Source organism: Leptinotarsa decemlineata, unplaced genomic scaffold, assembly GCF_025532065.1.
Source record: "Leptinotarsa decemlineata unplaced genomic scaffold, Ldec_3_MD MMD2_tig00078346_RagTag_RagTag, whole genome shotgun sequence".
Classification (NCBI taxonomy): Eukaryota; Metazoa; Arthropoda; class Insecta; order Coleoptera; family Chrysomelidae; genus Leptinotarsa; species Leptinotarsa decemlineata.
The window spans coordinates 5,813,503-5,836,906 of NW_027412724.1; the positions used below are offsets into that span (position 1 = coordinate 5,813,503).

At 34.8% G+C, this 23,404-nt stretch overlaps 1 protein-coding gene across 1 annotated transcript in view; it reads right to left on the reverse strand.

The window, feature by feature from the left end:
* LOC111507362 (CD180 antigen) overlaps positions 1–7,782 on the reverse strand; it is a 30,736-nt gene extending 22,954 nt beyond the window's left edge. Inside the window, exon 1 of the mRNA XM_074185847.1 lies at positions 7,503–7,782. The gene's annotated coding sequence lies outside the window, so the exon portion shown is untranslated. The remainder of the gene's footprint in view (positions 1–7,502) is intronic.
* Between the last annotated feature and the right edge of the window lie 15,622 nt (positions 7,783–23,404).

A 23,404-nucleotide genomic window follows, 5' to 3' on the forward strand; every position in this document is an offset into this window, starting at 1 on the left:
AATCGGTGTGTGTGCAATTAGCGTTACGGAGCCTCGTTTTTATTTTCTCTGTCGATCCAATATATTGCATCTGCGTAAAAGGAGATGTCATCACCCTCACTTAGCTACAAAGTAGCTAAGTAGCATTACTCCTTTACAAGAGTCAGGTATTCCAATTATGACGAATTTAGATCAAAAGCCTGTGGGGTTAAAACTGATAAATACTAAGGGGGATAGTGCTGATTGTATTTTTCACTGCACATTCAGATTTTCAACAGAGAAGTATACTGATTTTATTTATAAACGAAAAGAGGGAAAACGCCAATAGAAATAATGAAGCGAGCTGCAGTAGCTGTTATTCCAGAAGGTGGATCAATTAAGAGAGGCTATATGGGATATTTTTCATTTTCAGTCTGCATATCCAGATTTGAGAGGTTGTCAACGGAAGTACTTTTTGAAGTTGACAATTGATTTTTGTACATTTTTATTTATCCTGATTGTTATTTTTGCAACATTAAAAATTTACAAACGATTTTGGAAACCGTGTTCGAGTTGAGACCGAAGAATTTTTGATTTGTAGGTGAGCGGGTAGCTTATTATATAGTGTGCTTTTCTTTAATGTCCCCCTCTATTATTTTTCGAACGGGTCAACACAAAAAATTGAAATTTGGAATAATGAAATGAATGCATGAATACTTTATTTTGAAGTGAAGTTGACAGATGAAACTTTCAAGATGGCGACTGGGCGCCATCTAGGACAAAGATTAAACGGAAAGGGGGGTACTGTGACACATCTTTTTAAAGCTCCTGACAAATGCTTTACAACCCTACAATAAAATGTCAATATCTTCAACTACTACAAAATTTCGGCACTTTAAATAATTGCCTGAATACATTGACATTTAACTACATAATATGAGGTAATAAGCTTAAGGTCAGTTCAGAAGATGCTAGAATAGCACAGAAACGTCAATATCTCTACAAATATTTATTATTGCCGTATATCCAATATTAAAACAGGTTCAGTTTCGTACATCTTTTGCTTCAAATAACCCCATAAAAAAGTTCAAATGTGTCAAATCTGGCGAGCGGGCTGGCCATTCTGTAGGTCCTCGACGGCCAATCCAACGACTGGGAAAAGTAGTTTCGAAATAGTTTCTTACTTGTCTGGAGTAATGTAGTGGTGCTCCATCTTGTTGGAATACAATGTCCATATCGAATTCATTAGGATTTTCTTCGATGATTTCAGTGACGAGAGGGTCAACAGTAGTTTCCAGCATATTCAAATTCAGTTCCCCTTTTGACTTTCAATCAATAAATAGAGGTCCTACACTATGGTTTCCCAATATTCCTGCCCAAACGTTAATTTTTTCTGGATATTGGCTATGTGTTTACTGGGAAACGTGAGGGTTGGTGTCACTTCAATAACGGCAATTTTGTCATTCGTCACTGAAACAAATATTGTGAAGATAGGTAGGATGCCTTGCAATGGTTTCCGTCATGATTTCGCAGAATTATGTTCTTCGATCTGGGTCATTTTCAATTAATTGGTGTACCATTTTAATTTTGTATGGATGATACCTATTCCTCTTCAAAAGTCTCCACACAGTAGAAGGAGACACCTCACAAACATTCGCGATGGAATAAGTAGACTGTTCAGGATTTACTACCATTTCACCAATTATTTGCACTTGATGTTCTTCCGGAATGGACGGATGACCTGGAAGCTTTTTGTTATGTACGCTACCGGTAGTTTTGAATTTGGATACAATTTACCTCAAATATTTTCTGCAGATAGGACGATTCGGAAAACGTCCATTTCGGTCTCGTGAATGTTACGCGTCGCATCGTAAATAAAAAACGCTTCAAGTTTTTCTTCCAATGGACGAGAATTGACAATTTTAGAGATTGTTGACGTGGTACCTTTCTACTACGTGGTACTACCGAAAACTAAATGGGAATATTCTAACTGAACAATGATGTTCATTGGCGTACTGATATTTTTTGTCTTTTTTATAAACAAAAAATAACTTAACAAACCTTATCGGGTCGTTGGAATTACCATATGGCAGATAAAACGGAATATTTTTAGAAATATCAATATTAATGTGTTTTTCTTCAGGAAATTATTAAATGTTCCGCCATTTTGTAGTAGGGATGCCTTGAAGGAAGAACTAGAATCAGAGATGGATTCATGTGACATATGCGAAAAGATTCAAGGTATTGATATATGAATATGAACAATCCGAAGAAGCAATCAACGTCGGAGACGACGGAGCTTCAGCAGTAAGTAGAATATCCAGTAGGCAGTCCGGAATAACAGGTATGAGAAAATTTGGATCATCTATTATACAATTTGGGAAATTCAATGGCAATATAAGAGATTGGCTTTCTTCTGGGGGAAATTTAAGAAAATACATGATGATTCTGAGATAGATGCCGTTGATAAATTTTAATACTTGTTTCAAACCACAGTTCCAAATAGTAGGGCTAGAGAATTAGTGGAAAGTTTTCCTCCCAATTATCAAATGGTTATTGATAGTTTGAAATCTCGTTTCAGCAGGAAGGATCTTCAGAAGTGTATTTTAGTAAATTAATGAATTAACTGTCTTGAATAAATTTACTTCCATCAATATTTCAATAATCACAAACTAATTTATTAACAACACTAACGCTCAATTCATTTCCACTATTTGAATTTCTTGTTTAGCCGCTCGATTCACTTTATGAACTGCCCTCTTGGGTCGGGAAGACGGGCTTATATCGGTAAAGGTCATTTCGAGAATTTTACCGGCGGTTGCATTCTTTCGCGGTGAGTTCATGTGTTTGTTCGATGAGTCGGCTGGCGTATCGGTCAGGGTCGGCTTCAGATTCGTTACAATAGGTACGAGAACTTCTAAAACTTGTTTTGAATAATGCAATGTTAATGAAAAAACTAGGTCTCACTAATCTATATCATAAAATCGAGACAGGAAGACTGAAAAAATTGTCTCCGGTCTGGATTCCTAGCCATACTGACCTGAATGACAATAAGGCTGCCGACTCCTCTGCAAAAGAGGGCGCTGCAAGCAGCTTTATTGGATCAAAACCTACCTGTCATTGGGATCGCTTCAAGCTTTGCCAAACAAACATCGAATACCTGGATGGTAAGAAGATGTATCGACTTCTGGCAAACTCTTCCAGTATTAGCTCACTCTAAGGCGTTCATCATTCACCCTTCGAAGCTTGAATCCAAACAGTGATTGGACTACAGTAGAGATGTAACATGCCTTCTCAGAGGTCACTGTCGTCTGAATCATCATATGAAGAGACTTGGACTGTCGGAAGACAGTGTGTATCGCCTCTGTTTGGGAAATGATGAAACAGCAGAGCACATACTTTATGCCTGCCCCATGTGGGGCTGAATCAGGTATCACAGTTTGGCAGAGCTGCACTCTTGCTAAACTAATCGGCTTCGGTAAGAAACTGGGTTTATTTGGTCGAGTGTGAATAGGAGTAAGCCACAATCTGTTTGAAAATGTGTTTAAAATCTGTCGTAAATCTGTTTTTCCGTTAATCAGCTGTCGCCCCATACGAACGACAACTCACAGAAGTTGAGAAACTTGTGCGAGCTAAAGACTAACGAGGTCTTACCTTTTACCTTGTGATTCCTAACACAATAAAGCCTCATATGATTTATGAATAGTCTGCAAGACGATACGTCAAAAGGCAGTGATCAACTTCTATCCGAAGAAGGGATTGTTCTTTCACTTATCCCGAATATTACAAACAATACTAATTATATTGTTACGTAATTTATCAGCTTTGAACTGTACAAAAAAAACAACTATACCAAATGGTTACGTAAACAAGGTGAAGTAAAGGGTTATGCTCACAGCTAGCCTGAACAGGGAGAGAGGGGTGAGTTCCTGAAATACTAGGTGTCACTTTAACGGGCGCCAATAGATTCATATATTTAACCCCGACTCAAAATAAAGAAATTAGAGAAATTGAATCTATAAGATCTACTCTAAAAAGTAACCAATTGATAATGAACTGAATAGAAATATATTATATACTGGCTTATCTATAAATATATAATGAATGAAACAAGATTTAAAATGGTTGGGGGGGTTTCGTGCACTTAGAAAACTCTCATGAGAGGGAGGAAGAGGAGTGGATGAGATCTGTATTGTACCTAGTCTTCGTCCAGTCCCCTAAAGACATTACGCAAAACTTACATAACTAATACTTATGACAGAAAACATTTAAACAATATTCGCTGAGAGTAGTTCCCAGTTGATGAATACTAAATGTAGTTACGGAAAGCAAAATAAATGATCAAAAACAAATTCCGCTATGCGGTACTTAGCCAGATTTCTGGATTGTACGGAGTACTGCACTTCCTGGAACGGGTGTTCACTTCCTTAATTATATCCTTACGAGGCGACCATGAATATAACGGTATTGCGACCAGCGAATATATTCTCTTTCGAGTAATTTTTATTCCCTCGAGATGATTTCAATATATGGGATTAAACGCCTAGAAAATCATATTTATGATTGTAGTGATTTTATTATAGAAATTTGAGCTGTATGAAATATAGGAAACCTATTCAACTTAGTGAAATTATAAGAACTCACCTCCGGTTACCGATTCCCTAATAATCGCGAGACGTTGACTTCCTTTTCCACCAAAAATAGGACGGATATCTAAAATCCTCCGTAGAGTCAAATCGACAGTTGATAATCTAATCCGACGAATTATTAAACCAAATATCACTGTCGAAAGGAACACTGATCAATCAAAACCGCCTAAAGCGTAAAATATGCAATCGACAAATTCACCGTTCAAGACATTCGAGCCATTTTCTGAATAAAAAAAACTCTCCAATCCCTTTTTTGTACCCGATTGCTCCTATCGCTACAAACAAAAGGTTTCCTCGTTTCATCGATGGTGGCAGCAGCACTCGTATGTGATATGAAAGATAATTGAAATGTATTCCTGGTTGACTACCTTTTAGGAGTTTTTCTAAAATTTTACGGATAACGTAACAACATCAACTGTATTCACAGTAAATTTTTGGAATATTATCCATATAACTCCTACATTTAATTATAATTTCACTAATTTCATTGTATCAATCTGTTCAACTTTCCATTTCGAGTATATGTCATTCAAAATATGCAACATTGAAAAAACTTCTATTCAAAATAAAAGTACAACATATATTCCAGTCTTTTATCACCACACGTAAATAACTGCATCACAAAATAAACGAGAGGCAAACTCATATATATTCTTTTGAGTTCATGCTTGGTATCGATTTTTCTAGATTATTAACTTAGCAGTTTTTAAAGAGAGTGTACGAGCGAGCTGGAAAACCCATATTGAACGAAAATTGGACGTTATTGGAAAAATTACATCAGAATAGCATTCGTTACGAGCAATTTGCGGCGTACACTCCGTAAGGCAAGGAGAATTGACGTGAAAGCCTCAACGATAGGATACCGACGAGGACGTTTAGCTTTTTGCGAAGGGATTATTTCAATTATACTTTGGCTTCTTCCAGTATTACTGTGAAATGCTGCTTGATTTTTTTGTTTTCAAAATGTATTCGTCACGAAATGAATGCTCTATATATTGTAATTGAAAAGAGCTGTGTAAAAATGTCACCCGGTTGAACATCTACCACAAATTTCTTCCATCACCAAAATAATATTATTCAATCCCTTACGGATGTATATCAGACAGATATTGTTCAAACAGATTTCTGTAGCACGATAAATTCAACCACGAACTCTAGAATAAAAAGTTCAATAAGGTAGATCAAACTTATTCTGTGACAAAAAAAATCGTAATTTATGAATGGATCGTGTGTTTTTTTCTTATAAAATTATCCAGATTGGTACTGAAGAGCCCTAAGGCAAGTGTCTTATGGCAAAACATCGATGTCTACCAGTAAGGATGACAGTGTTCCATGTAAGCGAAATTTTACAATTCATTTAGTATATCATGTTGAAATCCTGTGAACTATATCTGATATAATTCCATAACGAATGTTTGGAATACAAACTGAGTGGAAAAAAGTGTTTTTTGTATTATTCAGCGTTCATATGAAAGTATTTGTTTTGAAAGAAATTTTCTTTCGTGTAATTCAATGTTTATATGGAAGTAGCTGTTTCAGGGGGGGGCTTTTTCTTCAATTTAGTGTCTGAAAGTTACTTCTTTGCATAATCTACACATATATGTATAGAGTTACTATTTGAAAAAATTGATTGCTTCATTCTTTTCTTTGGAAGATTCCCACATTTTTTGTATCAAGATGGATTTTTTGGCTTTCTACTTCTTCCTTTCTACTTGGAAGATTCCCACATTTTTTGTATCAAGATGGATTTTTTGGCTTTCTACTTCTTCATCTTCATACAAAAAAAATGTGGGAAACTGGTAAAGGAAGGAAAAAAATAATTAATTCCAAAACAAAGATACAAAGATATGTAGATCAAGCATAGAAGTTACTTTCAGCCAGCAAGTTATTTGACGAACAGATTCTAAATTGTAAAAATCGAAAACTTTCTTCTGAAACAAATTTTGTTAACATCCGGAGGGCTACTACCTGGGCCTTCTGTTATTCAACATTCTCATGAACGATATTGCGGATAAGTTCTCATATTCTACCTATTTATTATTTACGGATGATTTGAAAATTTATTAAATGCCAGTGACTGCCATTGACTTTGAGCGAGAACTTTCCCCTTTATACTCAACTCAGTAAGTAAGTAGAGTCTCACAAATACGTGATCTTGAAATTATTGTCGATGATCAGCTTTCATTTGTTCCATATATGAGATTTATTGTTAATAAAGCTTGCAGTGACTTGGTTTTGTCACACGAAACTCCAAAGATTTGTCTCTACTATCACTGAAATCATATCAATCATTTGTTGGTGTCTCGTTGACTTCATTCAAATACTCTCTCAAAAAATGTATACACAAATATTTTCCTGCCAAGAATACACTTCTTGAAGTTTTGGTAACATAATGCTCCGTTTGTGTATTTATTTACCTGATATACTCATCTTTTGAACAGTCAACATTTATATTTTCATCCAAAGAGTCGCTGTCTGCATTATTAATAATTTTATCGTATCATAAAATAATTTTTGTCATGTCTGTGGCGATATACATACTTTCATGTATTCTCATTAAAAGGGGTTACCCGTGTGTCGATTTAATAAAAAAATGAATGAATGAAAAAAAGATTCAAAAAAAAAGATTAGTTTTTGAAAAGAAACGTATTGTTTTATATTTTTCCTTCATTATATAGAAAGTGAAGAACTTTCGAAGAAAGTAAAGAAAAACATGTGTAGATCATGCACAATAATTTTCTTCAGCTACAAACTGTACCAAAAATTCATCCGAAACAACCACGAATACTTTCAAATATGACCAATTCATTGCAGAAAGAAATCACTTTAAATCCATTCAAAATCCGTTTTTCTGTTAACCAGAATGAGTATGAATATTAATAAAAAATTACTCACAAGAAAAACTTTCAATCTCCAGGTATACACCTGGAACTTCCAGAAAAAAACACTAGTCTTCAATATTTCATCATTTTTGTCTCGATTCGATCACTGGAAAAGACTGATATACTACTGTCTCATTGACGGTTTGTTGAAAGGACTATTCAAATTAAAGTCTTCCTACAGAATGAACACAACATCATCTCAATTTTCACGAACACCGATTAATTTTTTCATAATATTCAATTGTTTCGAAGTGACTATTTTCTGTTTGACACCCACGAATCATGCTTAGCCTATACGAGTAGTCACTGAACCCCATGATCCGTGATTCTTACCTGAAATCGGGGCAAGACTAAAGTTTTTTCAAACTTCTGGTTTTGTTAAACGTGAAAAAATATCAATGGAATAGGACGGTTCGAATATCAACATATTTTAGGTATTCGGTGCTTTTGTATTTGAGTAGTGAAATGTTGATGACTTTTTTTAAAACCAGCTATAGTACTTGAAGAAACATATTGTTTCCATTCGAACGATTATAGGAGCGTTTTAATAAAATGATAATAATTTATCTGACTTATCACTTATTACAGTATATGAATATTTGTTGATAAAAAATAAATACAACATCCTGTATGAAAGTTATATTAAGATAAAAATTGATTGAAAGTTTCTGTGACAATGATCGAAACATATTATCAATATCTGAATAAAAAGAGAACATACACCCAAAATAGAATTTTGAATTTTTCAGTTTTTTTCCCATATCTTCGGAACCAAATAAACTATTTATGATTTTTTGGTATTATTCAAAAGTACCACTAAGCAGACAACCTTGTCACAATTCAACCTACTCTCCATCTCCTACCCTTCAACATATCTCCATGCATACACTCCAATTTGAATAGTCCTGAAGTAATAAGGTTAGGCTATAAAAGATATCTGATTTCCATTTGTGTTTGATTCATGCCGCGTTTTTAGAATTGAATGTGTTTTTCATTTTTCTCTAAAGAAGTAGTTTTGGTAGTTACTTCAAGTAACTAACACAACTAAAAATCATCTCTTGTAATATTATCAACTATTTAACTTCCGAAAAATGAACAAAGCTAAATCAATACTGAAACTGCTAAAGTGAAAAGAGACGAACTTATCAGTTTGTCATGTAGTTCACTTCAACATATTCTCTACCGATTTAGATTTGTTTATTTTTCAGAGTGCAGAAGGTTGTATACCAAAATTAACAGCGGGTGAAATTGATTACCCCATCAAAAATGTATTTCAAAGAATATCAACACAAAAACAGTTGAAGACATTATGAGCCCTAGCCAGGCGTGACTCTGAGAAATTGGTCTTTGTTGTTGCAAAGTTCATCTAGTTTTTTATTGTTAATGTTAAACTGATACTGATTTTCAATGTATGGACGTTAATATGCCAGTAATCAAATAAACGAATTTTGCTTCATTCTTATTACACTCGAATAATACCCTTTTTAGCAGATTTGTATCCCATTAGCCGCAGATGTGTTCGAAATATTTTGATGCAGTTTGCAACCAACAGTGTGAGTGTTGGATGTAAAATGTTAGATGTAGTTATCAAGTAAATAATAACGCTTCTTGAGTTAATTTCATAAATCTTATTTTCTTTATTTTCACCATTGGATGTGTAAATAATATCAAACCACAATAACTATAACCAAATTCACCACAAAACATCATAACATTCATTGATTCATCTCAATGATCTTATAAAGAACTCGAATTCATTATTCAGTATGCCGTCCTTCCCGTTCTATACAAATTATAATTCTTTCATTCAAAGACTTTGTGGCATTTTTGATAAATAGGGGATTTATGTCAGCACAACACTCCCGAATGGCATTTTCTAAATGTTCTTTGTTTGCAAATGGTCTGTTTATTAGAAAGGTGCATAAACATGAGCAGTCAGCAGTAAATAAACATGTGACAAAACCACTATAGGCGGGGCCTGTGCGTGGATGAAATGGGGTTACATATACATATATATATATATATATATATATATATATATATATATATATATATATATATATATATATATATATATATATATATATATATATATATATATATATATATATATATATATATATTCACAACGTTTCGGCAAAGTCTCATTTGCCATCTTCTGGTGATGTCTGGTGATGAACATTGCATCAAAAACACTTACTTCATCTATAACGACCAACGATACAGACAAATTGAAGGGGCACCAATGGGCTCACCACTATCACCCGTTGTTGCCAATCTTTTCATGGAAGAAATCGAAACCGAAGCAATAGCAACGTCACACTTGAAACCTAAAATCTGGCTGAGGTATGTCGATGACATCTTCGTGATTTGGTCTCATGGACACCAGGAACTTTCCAGGTTTTTTAATCACTTGAATGAAATCCATCCACGAATTAAATTTATGAAAGAAGTTGAAGAAGGCAACCAGCTCGCATTTCTCGATGTACTGATTATAAAAAAGCCGGACGGTACATTAGGTCAAACGGTATATCGAAAGCCAACACACACAAATAGGTACCTAAACGCAAATTCACACCACCACCCAAAACAAATTCACGCGGTGGCAAAAACACTCATCACACGTTCGAGGAGGCTGGCAGACAACGATCACAGACAACAAGAGTTAAACACCATCGAAACAACTCTACAAATGAATAACTACTCAGAAAGAAGTATAAAAGCGGCTGCCAAGACCACACAGAAACAACAGAAAACTCGAGATACACCGGTCATAACAACCACACTACCATATATTGCAGGAACAACAGATAAAATCAGAAGAATTCTTCGCCGACACAACATATCAAATTCGTTCGTACCAGAACGGACAATAAGGTCCATGCTTCGTAATCCCAAGGATCAGATACCACTGGAGTCACAAGGAGTGTATGAAGTACCATGCCATGATTGTGACAGGACTTACATCGGCCAGACCAACAGACGAATCAACATACGCAAAGATGAACACAAACTAGCAGTGAAGGGAAAAGTTACCTCGTCTTCTCTCTTCCAACACGTACTGCAGACAGGACATAACATCAATTTCGATAACACAAAAATACTAGCAAGCAACGAAAACTTTTACTCGCGAACAATCAGAGAGGCTATCGAAATTGAAAAACGACCTAATAATATGAACAAGAGGGATGATGCGCAAAGATTACCATCAACATGGAGATCCATTTTATCCCTTCGCACAAGCAATCAGACCGCTCAACCCCAGAAGCAAAACTCGGCACATGACAATACAGGTACAATAACAGAGGCAGGAAAGGCAGCTCAGGTAATAAGACCAAAACAGGTAGTCGAGCAAACACAGGTAGTGGCAGCAACGCAGGTAAAGGAAAACATCCATCCCTATGAATTGAGACACAGAGTTCGAACTAATCAGTCTGGTTGAAAAAACCAGACATCACCAGAAGATAGCAAATGAGACTTTGCCGAAACGTTGTGAAAATAATCCTTATGGGATAAAATACACAGAACACGGAGCGAAACCCGAGAAGACAGCTCAATATATATATATATATATATATATATATATATATATATATATATATATATATATATATATATATATACAAGTACACAAGTTCTGCTATACTTGCTATTCGACGTTTTATGAGAAGAAGAGGTCAGCCAAAGGAGATAATAACAGATAACGGGACCAATTTTGTCAGAGCAGAACGTAAACTCAAGGAATGGTTCCGAAGCTTAGACCTCCCCGAGCTGCACACATGGGTGGAATCTGTGAAAAGAAGATAAGATCTATCAATTCAAGACCCTTGACACACATTAAGGTCGATTACAATTAGCCAGAAGCTATCACTCCGAATAATTTTCTGCTAATGCGACCAGGTGATGTTAGATCATTCGGCAATGTGGAGCTTTCTAGCAGAAAGCAATGAAGAATTGCCCAAGCATTAGCAGATACGTACTGGAAACGATGGCTAATTGAATATAGACCAACACTTCTTCAGAGACAAAAATGGCGTAACAAAACTAATCCTATTAGAATTGGCGACATAGTTTTGATGGTGGACGACAAGGCACCTAGGAATCAGTGGATCATAGGAAAAATAGAAGAAACGTTTCCCGGAAAAGACGGAGTCATCAGAGTTGTTCGAATCAGGAATAAACATGGAACATATATGAGATCTGTTACCAAACTGTGTATTATTCCAGTCAGAAGTTGATATACTCACCTTGCAAAGTCTACTTGTGGATGGAGAATGTTACTTATTCTATTTGTATTTGTTTATATCAATTAAATGTTCATCACTGTGTATAAGTAATTTTAATTCTGTGATTTGATTTTCATATAAAAATAACATATAATTCATTAGAACATTAAAATTAACAGTACAAAAATAACATTTCAAAACGCTGAAATGTGCGAACTTGCTTCCCCCTTTTCATAAAAGAGGATGTGTGCATCTCTACTCACAAGCGATTTTGGTGAAATTGGGGACACGTGTGAATCATTGTATTTGTGCCACGTGCCTGTATAAGGATGTCTGCAGAATCCTGTATAATGTCTGCTGTAGGTAGATCCACTGTGATTCGAAAGTGCATATAGATCATAACGACAAGGAGACACATTTTCTGCTGCACAATTGTTCATATCTAATCCATCTAGAGGAAATTCGATGGCAAAATTTAAATTGCCTCTAAATCTTTCTGTTTGAGGAAATCTTTCAAAATGAATTACTAAAATACGGGGAAACTTATGGATCGATAGAGACTTTGTGCATTTTCTTCTTTCCATGCAATTTGAACACATCGGTTTTTCATGTCCATCCTAAGTTTCCTCTCTTGTGAAGAAATACAAGCACTGTAATAAACTCAATTAGCCAGTTCTTTATGGTATGGGGAGTGACAAATCCCAGAAAGGATCGAAGGTCACAGATGAGTGTCCACAATGTGTGCACTTCATCGTGGATTTTAATTGATCAATAAAATTGGATTACACTGTTCATGAACAGGTGTTGCCAATGATGCAATGATTCTTCTCATCATTGGACCAACGGAATGAGGAATTTGAAGTTGTTCAATAAATATCATAGGTTGTTAGAATTACACAGAAGATGAGAAAATAATAACTATCAATCCAATTCAAGATTAAATTCGAAATTGTTTGAATTCGTCTTTAATTTGCTTAAGTATTTTACAGTGAGAAAAAACTCTTTCTTAATGTTGGGAAGTGTAAAATTATGACTTATGCTCGTATATTGAATCCATACCAGTTCAATTATACAGTTGATAATATCGACTTACCAAGAGTTAATGATACTCTTGACTTAGGAATCTCATTCGACAATAAACTAACATTTAATGCTCACATTGAAAATATTGTTCAGAGTATTGTAGTTCTGTCTGGAATCCTAATCAAACAAAATACATTGATGCTTTAAAAGAAGTTCAGAAGAAATTCGTCAAATTATGAATACACTTGCCTTCTGACTGAATTTAAATTTGTAACATTGAAAAAAAAAAACGAGAAATTGCAGATCTCATTTTCATCTATAAACTGATCAATGGTTTGTATAGATTACTTCTAGATGAATATCAAAATGTTTACTTATACTGTTACCTGCTCTATTATTGTATGCTCCTTTTATTGGGCCTTCGCTTGTTGGATGTAAATAAATAAATAAATAAATAATTAATGCGCACTCAATACATGTGTGTTGTTGTATATAGTCACTTCAAAAGAACTGATCACTATTATATCAATTGTATAATTAAAAATGCCGCTTTATGTTATGAATAACGAGCTTTTAAAAACGGTAATATTTATTAGGTTCGTAGTAGATTTGAATGATATTTAAAAAATTGTTCATAAAAAAAATTGAAATTGCTGTTAGCTGAATGTTTGTGAGTATAAAGATCGTCAGTTCATTTGCCATACTTGAAGCATAATATTTTTACAAATTTCACATTTCGTCCCCTTCAGCTTCGCCGACACTGGAGTAGCAGACGTTTTTCATAGTTCACAATTAGGGGAAAAACTATCATTGGTATGATTTTAGTTCGTATACAATAACTTATTCAAATCTACGCTACCTCCCGGACTATTGTTGTTTTGATCCTGGATGCACTACTGCTGAAATAATTTTCTCATCTAATATACAATGTCACACATAAAGTGCGCTACATATGAAAGTTTTCTCATTAACGGATATAATGAAAATTTGACTTCGTAGTTAGTTTGTGCTTGAAAAAAGAGTGAAAAAACAGCATCTTTCCTTTTGTCATGTGCTACTCTAAACCTGTCAAATTAGACATTTTTTTGAAAATCCTCAAAAATCAGGTTTTTTTGAAATATCGAAAAATGCCAACGAAAAAGTTGCTCAGTTTCCAATTTTTTACCCTTGTTCGAAATTTAGATCTACTCTCACATCGACTTTTGTCCATTTTTTTTAATTTTCCGAATCTTTCGCTCAATCGATTCAAACTGAACATGATCCTACCACAAAAAAAATGAACACACCTCTAGAAATTCGTCTTTGTTTTTGCAAAGTTGATCTAATTTTTCATTTCATTGTTAAACTGATTGGGATTTTCAATGTATGGACGTTAATATGTCAATAATCGAATGAATGTATTTCTATTCATTCTTATCATACTCGTATTCCTTTCTTTATTATTTTGATTATTTTTCAGACCAATAATTCAGTTATAAACTAACCCGAAATACCTATCATACTTTTTTGTAAACTAAACATTGATCTACAGTTTCATAACTATTCAAAATACTTTCGTTCTAGCGATTTATACTAAACATAATATTAAATTTTGTGATTTTAAATATGACAAGACTAATGCAACTTGTTGGGAAGAAAAATACTCGTACTGGTACTGATCGAATCAAAATAAAATTTTCCCTTAGTAGTTTTGGTTTTGGTTGATGTCACATTATTGAGTTTAATCAATCTAGTTGTTTTGTGTGCAGATTTTCGTACATCTATAATTCACAAATAAGTTTCATGTACAATGTTATCCACACAAGATAAAGTGGAAATCAATCTTTCATGTGGTGAGAATGTGCCATTTCGAGATGTTGCTTGTATTTTCAATCCAATAAAGGATAATGAAGAAGAACAGCTCAATGTTTGTTTGAGCGTTGTTGGACGCGGAAAAACTAATATTAGGAGTATTAGTGAAGATAGAGGTGTTGGCAGACATACTCTTGAAGAAAGAGATTTTGATATTTGAGAATGATTTTTATTTTGGTTCCAAGGAGAGAGAGAAAATGATATCGCATTTCTCTACAGGATGTTATGGACAGAAGAGGCAACTTTAACGTCGAAGGGAACAGTTAGTTTCCAAAACTGTTGCTGGTGGTCCAACAATAATCTAAATTTTGTAATAGAATGCCGTGACCGATTTACATTCAAGACAATTATGTTGTGTGGGTTATTTTATAACCTAATAATTGGACCATATTTTTTCAGAGAAAATTTGAACGCATACATGTACAGAAATTTCATTATGAAGATAATCAGCTTCTAAGTGTTGGACGAAATTTGTGGTATCAGCTTGGCATCGATCCACCAAACGGTAGAAGTGAAACAGTATGATAGGACGAGATTGAGAAGATTATTGGCCACCAAGATCACTGATCTTATCTCCGATGTCCCTTTTTTATGGGGTTATCTGAAACAAAAAGTGTATAAGCACAGTATTCGAAAGTTATCTTTCCAATAGATTTCAATGTGTTGAACTGAAGATGGTAAGGAGCAATTTTCAGAGAATAGAATATGGTGTACCTCAAGGAACTGTTTTGGGACCACTTCTGTTCAATATATATATATATATATATATATATATATATATATATATATATATATATATATATATATTTGAATGATCTATTCAGAATAAACACAAGTGGTCAAATTATTACTCATGCGGATGATACTGCAATTTTCTACAGTCATGAAGACTGGCTATCACTTAAAATTCAAGCAGAAACCGATATCCGTAATATTCAAGCCTTTTTCAACTATAGACTTTTAACAATTAACTTTAAAAAATAATTTTTTCTACCCATACATATTGATAGGAGAAGTACTCCTTCTTATGATAGCCTGCAAATCACTGAAGACATCTCAATATGCAGCTGTAATAAGATCAAATACCTTGGTGTTATGATAGACAATAACCTGGAATGGAATAAACAAATCGAATACATCACTAAGAAAATACAGTTTTTAATTTATAAAATCTAAAATGTTATTCTAGATTTCAAAGCAATGAGAACGATATATCAGGCGTTAGTGGAAACACATATTGTGTATGGAATATTAGCATGGGGAGGTTAAAGTAATTCCCACCTGGAAAAAATAATCATTGTTCAAAAACGCCTACTTAAAATTATTTTCAATAAAGATATAAAATATCCATCTGATAGACCATTCAATGAAACTAATATTATGGATCCAAGGCAACTATTCTTTTTACGTAGCAACATCAAACAGCATAATTCTAAGCACGAATTGAAGAACCCGGAATATCAATACAATACAAGAAACAGACAACTCACATACTTGATTCTTTTTATGAGAAAATCAAAAGGACAAAAAAGTCTGACATATTTGAGTCCCAAACTATACCAATGTCTTCCAGCTGAAATTAAAAATATTTCAAGGTCTTGAAATACAGTGAACACAGTCTCTTTAAAAAGTCAGATTCAGAGTTTTGCCCCTCGATTCATGGGTCATGCGCATCAAGACGCCCATGAGTTCCTTCGTTATCTTTTAGAAGGTTTACATAATGACGTTAATAGAATTATTGAGAAACCTAAACCGACCTTAACGGAGATTAACGAAAAATTGAGCGACAGCGGAAAAGCGCAAGAGTCATGGCTGATTTATTTGAGTAAATATAACTCTAAGATTGTAGATAATTTCGTTGATCAATTAAAATCCACGATGAAGTGCACACATTGTGGACATTCATCTGTAACCTTCGATCCTTTCTGGGATTTGTCACTCCCCATACCACAAAAAACTGGCCAATTGAGTTTATTACAGTGCTTGTATTTCTTCACAAGAGAGGAAACTTTGGATGGACATGAAAAATCGACGTGTTCAAATTGCATGGAAAGAAGAAAATGCACAAAGTCTCTATCGATCCATAAGTTTCCCCGTATTTTAGTAATTCATTTTAAAAGATTTCCTCAAACAGAAAGATTTAGAGGCAAGTTAAATTTTGCCATCGAATTTCCTCTAGATGGATTAGATATGAACAATTATGCAGCAGAAAATGTGACTCCTTGTCGTTATAATCTATATGCACTTTTGAATCACAGTGGATCTACCTACAGCAGACATTATACAGCATTCTGCAGATATCCTTATACTGGCACGTGGCACGAATACAATGATTCACACGTGTCTCCAATTTCTCCAAAATCGCTTGTGAGTAGAGATGCATACATCCTCTTTTATGAAAAGGGGGAAACAAGTTCGCACCTTTCAGCGTTTTGAAATGTTATTTTTGTACTGTTAATTTTAATATTCTAATGGATTATATGTTATTTTTATATGAAAATCAAATCACAGAATTAAAAATACTTATACACAGTGATGAACATTTAATTGATATAAACATCACCTGGTCGCATTAGCAGAAAATGATTCGGAGTGATAGCTTCTGGCTCATTGGGATTGACCGATATGTGTGTCAAGGGTCTTGAATTGATAGATCTTATCTTCTATTCACAGATTCCACTTATGTGTGCAGCTCCGGGAGGTCCAAGCTTTGGAACCATTCCTTGAGTTTGCGTTCTGCTCCGACAAAATTGGTCCGGTTATTATTATCTCTTTTGGCTGACCTCTTCTACACATAAAACGTCGAATAGCAAGTATAGCAGAACTTTTGTACAAAGATGCCGCGAGTTCAATATAGATTTCACGAATGGTGAGACAAGAAAAGAGTACGCCATATCGTTTTTCTACTCTTCTTCCTTTTACAACAGTCATGGGACCAAAAAAGTCAATTCCAACGTATGAAAAGGGGAATAAAATGATCCTAACCGCTCGGGAGGCAACAAACCCATTTCTGGAAGGAGAAGTTTGCAATTTCGATTTTTACATCCTTGGCAATTTTTGAAGCTCTTCTTTACAGCTACTCGTATATTTATAATCTAACATTTGGAACGAAGATTGTTGACCACTGTCTCCAAACCTATGTGTTTAGATTCTTGATGATAATTATCTATGAGAAGCTCTGTGAATTTGTGCTTTAGATCTAACAGAATAGGGTTTCGCGATTCAAATGATATATCCAATTCTTTCGTATCTGGAATCCTACCGCCCAGGCGTAATATAAAATAATCGTCCCAGAAGGCAGATAATTTATATAAGCGACTCGACTTTGGGAGAAATACCTTTTTTTTCAAAATGGAAATTTATTCTCCAAACGTTTCTTCCTGACACTTTCTGGTCCATAACTTCATGGAATCTTCGATTTCATCTGCACTTAGAATTAAGTCGGTCGGCCTAGAGTGTTTTGTAATCTTGACAACCTTTTTGAAATGTATAATCCAAGCAGTAGATCGAATGAGTCGATAAAATTTCGAGAATCTGGATATATTGGGGAAGTCCATCGGAAGAATTACACTATCATTGATATCTAAGAGAAGTATCAGATTATCTTCATTGGAGCAATGTGGTTCTTTCGGCCAATCAGTTTTAGTCAATTTTTGAAAATGTGGTCCAGAAAACCACTCACCTCCTGGCAACAAATCGATATTTCTCCTTTCTTTCGTCGCCCGATCTGCAACATTCAATTCAGATGGTAACCAATGCCATTGCGACAAATCAGAGTCTACGTGACTTTCTCCAAGTCGACAAGCTACGAAAATCGGGAATCTTCTTGATTGAATAAAAACCATTGAGTCAGTCCAGAAGTAAACTTTATCAATTTCATATTTCAGCAAGCACTGCTCCTTGTAACTCTAATTTCGGGATGGTTTGTTGATTCATTGGAGCAACTTTGGATTTTGCTGCTAGAAATGAAATGTGGACTTCGTCATTTTCAACCATCCTGAAAAAGGCGACTGCTGCAGGTGCCTTATCACTTGCATCGAAAAATAAGCAAATCAACTTTGTTGATTAACGTAGAATTAGGAAAGTAATATCTATTGATAATGACAGGAGTATAATGTTTCAATTGGGTCAACGATTTCAGCCAGGTGTAGAAAAGTTCTTCTGTTATAGCTTGATACCAATCAATATGACTTTTCCATAATTTTGAATCAGAATTCTAGGATATATCATGAGAAGAGCAAGAAAACTAAGCGGGTCAAATACTGATATAACGCAGTACTTCCCTTTTAGTTGGTACTTCCTCTCCATCGCAGATTTCATCAGGGATTTTTTTCAGGTTCAATATAAATACAAAATCGTCAGTCGTAGGAGACCAGGATATGCCCAGAACTCTTTCTAACATTTTTGAGTCCAGTTTCACATCTGCTTGAGAATTAGCACGCAAGTTCTCTGGAATCGACGGCATTACTTCATTTGAATTACTTATCTACTTCACCATATCAAAATTAGCCTCTTTATGAACAACAATAACATTTCGAATTCTATCGATAGCTTCATCTATCGTATGGCAAGAGTCCAAGTAGTCGTCGACGTAATATGTTGTTTCTCCATTGAACGGACAATCCCTGGATGTTTATCTTCAAACGACGCTGCATTTTTGTTTTTTACAAACTGTGCTGCTGTTGTGTTTCCATTGTTCAAAAAAGGCGACCCCCTTATGATAGATAATTACAGACAAATTTCCTTACTGCCCACATTCTCAAAAATTTTGGAGAGAGCTGCTTATAACATATTATTAGATTTTTTGGAGAAGTATAAGATAATTACTTCTTCTCAGCATGGCTTTAGAAAAAATAAATCTGTGAAAACAGCTACAAATCAACTCCTGAATTTTGTGTATTCAGAACTTGACCAGAATAAATATGTCGTCTCAGTTATGTTCGATCTGTCCAAAGCCTTCGACAGTATTGATTTAACAATTGTCAGGGATAAACTTTTTTACCTAGGTATCAGAAGAAGCATGTTGGATTGGATAGAATCTTACTTGCAAAATCGACCTCTTATTGTAAAGATGGGCACATATCTGTCTAGTAGATCAAATACTCCGTTGGGAGTTCCGCAGGGATCTGTTATAGGCCCGCAAATTTTTTTTATTATACATTAACGATTTGCCGTGTCATATTAGTAGTGGTAAAGTAGTTATTTTTGCTGATGACACCACCGTCACTATATCAGGCCAGACCACAGAGGAACTTCTGGAAAAAGTGCACTCCACATTAGAATAGATGGACATCTAGTGCAAAAAAATCATCTTGTCTTCAATACTAAAAAAACTGAGTACATAAATTTTTATTCTAGATCTATGCCACAAAACCTGGTTATACCAAATGTCCCGTTTGCAAAATGTGTGAGGCTTCTTGGAACCCATCTAGATTGTGACCTAAAATTTAGTTCACATATAGATCATGTATGTTCTCAAATAAATGAGGCTTTTTATATGATCTTGCAGATGAAGTATGTGCTAAATAGAGAGGGATATGTATTACGCTTTCGTCTACAGTCACTTAGCTTATAATACGGCATCGTGGGGAGGGGCATGCGACTGGAACAGAGTTTTCTGTGCTCAAAAGCGTAAAGTGCGGTTGATCTTCCACTTAGATTATCGGGAAAGTTGTAGAAATTGTTTCACTGAAAATAAAATTTTGACTTTTCCGTGCATTTACATTTTGAAATGTGTCACTTTGATCCAAAGTGTTCAAGAGGAGTTTCAACAAACAATTAGTAACAGAAACAATAATATGATTGTACCAATACATCGTACATCATTTTATGAAAAATCACCGCACTATGCGGCAGTTACTCTGTTCAATTCACTACCAAAACCATTACAAATGTTGTAATGTACCTCCTAACTGGCGTTAGGAGGTACTTGGTGTCGGAAGGATTTTATAGTGTGAAAGAATTCTTAAACAGGTAATTTTGTCCAATTATATTTTTAAATTGTTAAATTATATTTTTAAATTGTTGGTAATGAAATACTTCTGTGTTATTTTTTCGACAAATCATAATTATGTTTTTTGTATATACCTACATATTTATGTGTTCCTTTATGTAAGACGTGCCTATATACTTTGTACGACAAAGGATGAAAATAAATGACTATGACTATGACTATCACCTCCAAAAGCAATTCTTCCCTGTCTGAATCGCCACAAGGCAGATGTCAAAGATGAAACGTAGTCAGGACCTTGGCAAAGGAAATCGTTGTTTTTATTTTTCTGAACTTGATGTAACTTCCTGGCGTATCCTATCTGAAGATACTCAGTAATCTTTGCAATATACTCTTCAGCAAATTTGGCATCCACGTCCATTTTTCGTTCCATACAATACAGACGATTCAGGGCATTAGTTTTACTAGGCGGTAGAGTAAGGTTGTCACGTTTCCATAAGTGTCCTATTTCGTAACGATTACCGACTTTTTTCAGAGTTATTTCCATGATCTCCACAGCCCTTTTGTCTTCGATTGATATGATAACATTGCCTGGTATTTTTACACCAAAAGCTTCAAGACGAAAAGTATCTTTCACCATTTCTTGCAGTTTGTCATCATTCAAATGTCTGCAACAAAGAGTTACATAGGAAAGAAAGGTTTCAGTGTGAGTTTCACTGGTAGGACCATGCACTGTCCATCCTAATTTACATTGAGACATAATGGGCTGATGCAGTTGTGGTTGAATGACATTTCTTGGTACTATGAGGCCACAATTATTCTGACCGATCAACAGCTCCGGTTTGCCATTTCTTATGCCAATAAATCACGGTCTAAATAAGGATATTTTTCGTTCAAGTCATCAACATCTATTTGTTGATATGGAAGTCGCAAATTCTGCATGGTTCTCACTTCTTTCAGCGTGAAAAATTTTTGTGGGTTTCTAGAAGCAGCGATATCTAAAGAGACCATTCGTGAACGATCTTCGTGGTGAGTTATTTCATTAGTCCCTTGGAAACAGAGTGGAACAACTGATCCTGGAAGTCGTAATCTGTGAGGTAAGTCTTCCTCAAGCATAGTTGATTGTTGATTATTCACAATATTATTTAGGTTTTGCGGTTCATTTTGTAATTGTTCATTGCATGGAATATGAAGTAGAGAATGATGTCCACCTCTACAACCATCCTTACCACACCTCGATTTCAAAAAACATTCATTCGATATATGCCCAAATTTAAGCCAGAGGAGACATAATTTGAGGTTGAGAACATTGTTTCGTCTTTCTTTCACTGATAATTCAGAGAATTTCGTACATTTTGATAATACGTGGTCCAGCTTTTTACAAAATATGCACTCTTTAGTTTTATTCTCCGAAAAACTACCTCTTTTTGAAATCATGACATTTCTTCTTCTGATAGGATTCTTAGATAGACTACTTCTTCAAAAAGGATTACTAAAAGCGGCATCGAGTTGAGCTCTTCTTCAAACCATTCAGAGAAATCTTCTAATGATGTTTGTATTCCCTTCAAATTACGTTGATTCTTGAATTTTCCCCATGAAAACTTTTGCATAATGGGAAGTTTGATAATACGTGGTCCAGCTTTTTACAAAATATGCACTCTTCAGTTTTATTCTCCGAAAAACTATCTCTTTTTGAAATCATGACATTTTCTCTTCTGATAGGATTCTTAGATAGACTACTTTTTCGAAAAGGATTACTAAACGCGGCATCGAGTTGAGCTCTTCTTCAAACCATTCAGAGAAATCTTCTAATGATGTTTGTATTCCCTTCAAATCACGTTGATGCTTGAATTTTTCCCATGAAAACTTTTGCATAATAGGAAGTTTGTCTATCAAATTTGCTAATAGATCTGGATTGTAGAGATACAGATGAGAGTTGACGTTTTTCATTGGGGTTAACATTTTATTTACAACATTAGAAAAATGAATCCATGACTCCTACTTGTCATCTTTAATGTTACCAGCTTGTTTCGCCTTTTCTATCAGCGACAAAATTGTCCACACCGGTCTACCAAAATTCATTTCTAGCATCTTCATAATTTTGGAGACGTTTCTCGGGGAAATGAAAAGAGCTTTGACAGTTTCTCTTGCTTTGCTCTTCAATGCCCGGTTCAAACGGATCAAATTGTCTTCATCAGATAACCCAAGCTGATCTGTAGATCTTCTAAACTCATTGATGAAAATAGGCCAATCAGTCGAATCACCAGAGAATTCCGTCAGACTCTTTAATTTTTGTTGTAAAAGAACTTTATTTGTGACATTCGCATTTTGTGCATATTGTTTGACAATATCTAAAAGCACCTGGTTATTTTCTCCACTCCCAACAAAACTTGGAATATTGACATTAGGAGAAGACAAAATATTGAACGATTCTGGTTGATTGTGATCCTTGTGAATACACTGTCTTGGCTCTGTTACCTAATTATCGATAACATTTGGATTTACATAAAAATGTTCGGAAAAAGTTTTTCGTTCACCAAACTATTTGTTTCACTTCTATCGGCAATTTTTCTTCGTATTTCAACTTCTTTTCATAAAAACTGTCGTTCTAACTCTAAGGCTTTTAGCTTTTCCTTAGATTCTTCTTCAGTAAGTTCTTTCTCGCTTCTCATTAGCTCCATTTCCATATGTAGTCGATTCATACTTGAATTGTGAGAAGGAACGGAATTTTTCTAAATTTTTACAGAACTAACATTGTTAATCCCTGCTGGAGCAAAAATTGAGCTCTTGCGAAGTTCACATGTAGGAAATTTCCACTGGCGAGAATCTTTACTAGATGTGACTTTCTTGCAGAATTTGTGTAGC